Source organism: Rhinopithecus bieti, unplaced genomic scaffold (assembly GCF_001698545.2).
Source record: "Rhinopithecus bieti isolate Rb0 unplaced genomic scaffold, ASM169854v2 scaffold_3878, whole genome shotgun sequence".
NCBI lineage: Eukaryota > Metazoa > Chordata > Mammalia > Primates > Cercopithecidae > Rhinopithecus > Rhinopithecus bieti.
In genome coordinates, this window is record NW_016805059.1 from 5703444 (window position 1) to 5710444 (window position 7001).

General features: G+C 39.0%; 1 protein-coding gene across 2 annotated transcripts in view; it reads left to right on the forward strand.

Annotated features, from left to right (window-relative positions):
* Nucleotides 1–7001, forward strand: part of TMEM154 (transmembrane protein 154) — a 59350-nt gene that overhangs the window by 49294 nt on the left and 3055 nt on the right. The window lies entirely within an intron of this gene.

A 7001-nucleotide genomic window follows, 5' to 3' on the forward strand; every position in this document is an offset into this window, starting at 1 on the left:
AAAAAAAAAAAAAAAAAAAAAAAAGAAAAAGATTTAGATTTGGTTCTGCTCAAGTGGATTTATAATTTTGAAAATTCAGTAATAATTACAACAATAGTAAGACATTTACATCACATTTTCTATATGCTAGATGCCCAAGAAATTAACTAAGAGAGAGTGACAGTATATCTGTTCTTGTAATAATTCTACTGTTTATTCTATAGTTTATGTTTCTGAGCTCAATGTCGTTATAAAAATGGGTCGCTTCACTATTTTTCAGGAAAAGTTTAGGTTAGTTTAATAGAGAATTTTGTGGATTTCTTCCTGTTTCATCCCTTCTCTTTGTCATTTTTTGAGAAAGTACAATTTTTGATGTAGTTTTTCAAAAGACATTTATTGAACACTTAATATGTGCCTGACACTGTTGACATCATGTCAAAACAACCAGTTAAAAATAATATAATTTGAGTAAACTTAGAACTCAGAGAGGTTAAGTGGCTTGTTCAAGTTCACATGGCAGGTTAGTGTCTGATAAAGCTCAATCTAGAGAAGAGTTTCTTTTAAAAGTGTATTTTCATTCTCTTTTACTATTTTGTTAAAATAAGAAATATTTCATAAATTAAAAGACAAATTATAGATTAGAAAAAGAAGAACACTCAGCAGCAAGAAAGCCAGCCACCATGAAGCTAATATAGGAAAGTATTTGGTGAATAATGTGTCTATCACCCAGCACAGTCATTGACAACACTTAACCATTAATTGCAAGAAAACAGCAGTTTTGTGTGAGCTTTTTTTGGCCTGTCTGCTCAAGTCAATCTTTGTGACCACTTCTATTTTTTTCTTTGTGTAGAGGCTTCTTTCCTCTTTTCTTCTTTAGTCCCTCAAAGTCATTTAAAAGTGTATAAATCCTTCTTGACTTACAGTGGGGTTAGGTCTTGAGAGACACACTGTAAGTAAAAAAATTGTAAGTCAAAAATGCACGATATTTTCAAATTATAATGAGTTTATCTAGAGATAGCCCCATCGTAAGTCAAGGCGTGTAGTGACTACATATCACTTTTGCTCCATTGTAAAGTCAAAAAAAGTGTAAGTTAAACATTGTAAGTCAGGGATCATCTGTAATTCAAGTATTAAGTGTCGGTTTCTCTCAGATCTGAGCTTGATATTATGAGGGATACGAAGTAACAGTTTATAATCCTGCAGGATGATAACCTCAAATAGTATTATTAAAACACAGATACACGCATGCACGTGTGTGTGTGCATGTACGTGTTGGATGAGGGAAGATGTACTTACTTTTAAAAACCACAGCATTGCTTGAATAGTGGCCCAGATTATATCTACAACATGGGCATGATCTATGTGCATGACTAGGCTTGCCTCTGATGTTAGCCAGATGCATTACCTCAATCATTCCACCTGAGACCAGGCCTCTTGCAGGAAGGAGAAAGGACATTCTATTGAAGAGAAAGGGAGCCTGATCTAATTATTATGTGATTTTGTGCTAAACTGAACTCTGCACTCTCCCTAAAATGAGTTAGAGAGCATCATAACACAAGAAAGGTTGAACATAGGTTTATTGCCATCTTTGGAGACAGAGTACACGAGCTGTGGTCATAAAGAGGGATTGTTACAAGATAGACTGGTCAGGAGAACAAAGATGACTTATCTAATCCTGACTGCAACAAAGGGGCAATTATGAAACAAGGTATTACAGTTGCATCAGTCCTTATTCAACTGGTAGCATGCCCATTACATGCCTTCTTAAAGAAAACAATACAATGATGCTTTTTAATCAATTAAATTTGGTTTTGTCAGCCTGTTACTATGCAGACTTTTGGGAAAGGTGCTCCACATTCTTTTTTTTTTTTTGAGATAGGGTCTCACTGTGTTGTCCAGACTGGAGTGCAGTGGTGTGATCTCAGCTCACTACATCTCCTCAACCTTCCCAATCTCAGGCAATCCTCCCACCTCAGCCACCCAAACATAAGGTATAAGGTTGGTGCAAAAGTAATTGCGGTTTTTGCCATTACTTTTAATAGCTGGGACTACTGACACGAGCCACCATGCCCAGCTAATTTTTGAATTTTTTGTAGAGACAATGTCTCACTATGTTCCCCAGGCTGGTCTCGAACTCATGGGCTCAAGTGGTCCTTGAGGCTTAAGTGCCCCGGCCTCCCAAGTTGCTAGGATTACAGACATGAGCCACCACACTTGGCCCACATTCTTAAAATATCTGTCTAACATTCCTAGAAAAATTGCTCACTGATGTTACCATCATAGATAAGTTACTAAAACTGCTTTCAAACTAAAGGTTTGAAAAGGGATCACTTATTTGATTTGTTGCAATTCTGTGACAGTTTGCTAAGATTTTTTTAACAGAGAACTCCTAAGAATTTTCAGAATTAAAAATGTGTAGGTTTATTTGATGATTTCACAGAGAGAATAAATAGCCAAAAGGCAGCAGGAAACATATCTAACTAAATAAAGGAATGAGCATTTGGGAGAGAATGCCTCCAGGCTCAAGTGGTGGGCAGGTCCCAGCTTGCTGATTTACCAACATGCCTGATGTCCATCCCAGCACCAGTAGGAGTTGCTACACTCTAGGAGTGGCCTGATGTCCCACAGGTGAGGCAACTATTACCCTATGTGGCAGTGCTTGTCAATTGCTCACGGTCCACGGAGCTGTGGCTGTGGGCACCATAGCTTGAGCTTCTTTTCCTCTTTGGTGCTTTAAGTTAAACAAGTTCTTGTTGATGGACAGTGTCTCACACTGAGCCTTCAAAATGCTTCCCCTTAGAAATTTAGTTTGTTTTGGAAGATGGTTGCTGAAAGCCTTTGGATATTTGAAACAATATTCATGCTAGTGTTTTACCAACAAACACTGGCTACTGTAAAACCTGCAAAATAAGGATTACTAACATTCATTCATGTGTCTGTGTGTCAGGCCTGGAGTATGGTATTTCACCTGCATTTTCTCATTTATTATTTACAAAACAATAAAGCTCATGGTATAGGTGTATATGTTTTGCAGATGAGATGAGATAAGAACACTCCAGCTAAGAAAGGTTAATTTGCCCAATGTCACATGGCAAGAAAGTGAACCCTGATTCAGATTCAGGTCAACTGACCCAGAGCTCTTATCTACTATGCTAAAAAAGCCACTCAGCACACACCAACATTGGTAATATCATAAAAACAGCACAAACGTAAACTACCCAGGGATCAACTTAACTGAAAAAATGCAGGTGATAATATAAAATGTTCAGACTTTTATTGTGGCACATAAAAGACTTGAATGAATGGAGAGGTACACTGTGTTCCTGATGAAAGACTCAACAATATAAAAATGATCATCTTAAATTCAACCCAGTCATCTTAAAAATCCTTATGCACATTTCATCTGGAAGAATAACTGTGTGCAAAGAGCCAGGACAATTTTAACAGAAGGAAAAAGTGAAATTGTAAGATAGAATAAGGGTAGGGAGTTCACAGGGAGTGTGTCTTGCTTGATCAACAGTTAAAACAGTGTACACTTGGAACCAAATTAGAATTAACATTTCATAGCAAGTGGATTATTTAATAAATAGTCTTGGGACAACTGACTAACATTTGGGGGGGAAATTTAGAGCTCAACCTCACGCTTTATACTAAAATAGACTCCAGATGAGTTTGAGTGTTAAAAAGAAAGAAAAAAAGCCAGAAAAAATACAGGAAAATATTATTTAGCTTTAAGGACAGAACTAGTTTGAAAGCATGATACACAAGTCAGAAATCATATTTGAAAAGGATAGATGTGGCCGGGTGTGGTGGCTCACGCCTGTAATCCCAACACTTTGGGAGGCTGAGGCAGGCGGATCACGAGGTCAGGAGATCGAGACCATCCTGGCTAACGCGGTGAAACCCTGCCTCTACTAAAAATACAAAAAATCCGCCGAACGTGGTGGCGGGCACCTGTAGCTACTTGGGAGGCTGAGGCAGGAGAATAGCGTGAATCCGGGAGGCGGAGCTTGCAGTGAGCTGAGATAGCGCCACTGCACTCCAGCCTGGGCGACAGAGCGAGACTCTGTCTCAAAAAATAAAAAATAAAAGGACAGATATAACTACATTAAAAACTCAGTGTTCCTGTACTTCAAAAAACACAGTAGGCTGGCTGGCCATAGTGTCTCACACCTGTAATCCCAGCACTTTGAGAGGCTGAGGTGGGTGGATTGCTTGAGCCCAGGAGTTCGAGACCAGCCTAGACAACATGGCATGACTCTGTCTCCACAAAAGTTAGCTAGGTGTGGTGGCACACAACTGTAGTCCCAGCTATGGGGGAGTGGGGGAAGCGGGGATGAGGTGGTAGGATTGCTTGAGCCCAGGAGGTCGAGGCTGCAGTGAGCTAAGATCTTGCCACTGCCCTCCAGCCTGGGTGACATGGCAAGATCCTATCTAAAAATGTAATAATAATTGTTCTACTTTATGAACAGAGACTATTAATAAGCAATTCAGCAAAGGAAGAAATTAAAATTACCAACTAAGCTTTGTAAAAGGTTTATACTTTGTAGTAATAAAAAAGTAACAGTAAATACGATACCATTTTCACCTACTGGACTCACAAAAAAAATGAAAATAATAATATTCAATGTTGGAGAGGACATGGGGAAAAGGATATTTCCCTAAAGAATAGTGCTGGAAGAATGTAAATTTTAAAAATTTCTAGGAAAGGGGGATAATTTGACAATGAGCCATTAAAGCTTTAAAATTGTGTATAACAATTCCCTAACAATTCCCTTTCTAGGGATATATGCAAAGGTAACTATTGGAAGTTTCCAAAGATGTAGCAATGTTTATAATAAATACAAATTAAAAATTTGAAGTAGCCTAAATGTTTAACAATAAGGAATTGGCTAAAAAAAAATTTTTGATTTAGTGAGACAATAGAAAGCTATGTAGTCACTAAAAAGATGTTGTATATTTATTAGCAGAGACAGATGTTTACATGTGAATGAGAGTGAGAAAAGCAGATTACAGAACAATATATAAAATATGATCCCATTTTGTACAAAAAGGATATATATCATTATCACAGGAAAATCTTTGGGGAAATAAATACCAAAATGTTAACGTAGTGAGATTATTGGTATTTTTGTTTTGCTTATTTGTATTTTCTATTTTTTTAACCAATGAATAGGGACTAATTTTATAATAATTAACTTTAAAAATCACTTCTATTATAACAGCTGGGCAAATATTAATGTTGTGGACAAAAGAGGGCCTTGCCTTTGTTGTTCAGTTGTATATTATACTCTGCTTCAAGTGGCTGAAATTTCAAGATAAGGCCACAAAAGGAAAACATGCAATTCAGAGACTTATGTTCTATAGAGATAGACTCCTGGATCTTTGAACTATTCTCGTACTACCACCCAGTTTCCAAGAAATTAAACCTCCTTGGGCAGTTTAAAAATTATTCAGGGTGACATAAGTGAGAGGAGTTGTCACATCTACTCTTCAGATGAAACATTTTAAACTTTCAACCAGGCTTTTATTTAAAATACATTTTGATTAGGTTTGTTTTTTTTTTTTTTTTTTTTTTTTTGAGACAGTGTGTCTCTCTTACCCAGGCTGGAGTACAGTGGCACAGTCACAGCTCACTACAGCCTCAAATGCTAGGACTCCAGCAATCCTCCCACGTCAGCCTCCTGAGTAACTGGGACTACAGGTGTGCACCACCACACTTGGCTAATGTTTAATTTTTGTAGAGATGGTGTCTCACTGTATTGCCCCAACTGGTCTCAAACTCCTGGACTCAAGCAATCCTCCTGCCTCAGCCTCCCAAAGAGCTGGGATGACAGGTGTGAGCCACCACACCCACCCTGGTTTGTCCTTTTGTTCACTTCTCTGCCTCAGATAAAATTCTGTCCTTCCCTTCCTTTCCCATTGTTCTTCCCTCCTTATGATAGCTTCTGCCTCTGTCTTCACAACATGAACCAACACCACACACAAACATATACACAATGTTTCCTGCCCTTTCATGGATAGATCCATCCATTATCTACCTACTTATCTACCTATTTATCTATCTGTCTTTCTGTCTGTCTATCTATCTATCTATGTGTGTCTCAGTGGCTCCGAAGTCCTTTTAGAAACACATGGAGTTTCCCTGAGTAGGAGAGCACTGAAATAGGAGTCAGAAGAATATCACCTATTGCAGACTATCCATACTTATGAGCGAGGGAGATACCAGATCTGTTGATCATTATCATTCAAGCGCTCCCTTGGAAGCAGAGGTCACTTCAAATAGAGACCTGCTAGGATGTGAGTGAAGGGAGTACAGAACTTAAAAGAGAAACGCGAGGAAGGGAAGTGCCACCTGTTTTCCAGGAGAGTTGGTGGAGCTGTGAGCCCACCAGGAAAAAGCTGTGGAGCCAGACACTTGGCAAAGATAGCCAAGTTAGAAGCAAAAGACCAAATCAGCCAACAGTGTGGTCATGTTCAAATACCATGTTGATCATTTATGTCTGCTCACACCCCAGGATGCCCAATATTTGAATTCTAAATGACACTGAGAAGGCCCCTCCAGCTCCTTTGTAGGTATGAACAAAACGAGCTATTGAAGACATGCCAGGACCACAAACTCTTGAGAGAAAACGGCATGTGGAAAATTAGTTTTAGAAAAAGGCAATTTGGCATGTATTCGTAGAGAATGGGATTAGCTTGATTAAACGGGGAACCCCCAACTCCATCTGGTTCTCTCTGCATCAGCACTGGGGAGGGCTATGAGGGGCAAGAGCTAGGGATTATTTTTTGGCTCTCATGAATTTCTTCCTCAGGAATCAAATGTAAAAGTCAGACTGACCTTCGTTTCAGAAATTGTAAGCTGGACACCACTGGCTTCCTGACGGTTTGTGATATCTTCAGTCACCTCCACAATGGAGTGACCAGCTCTCTTTAGCTTCTTAGAAATATATTACTGTTGACCGGGCGCGGTGGCTCACACCTGTAATCCCAGCACTTTGGGAGGCCAAGGTGGGCAGATC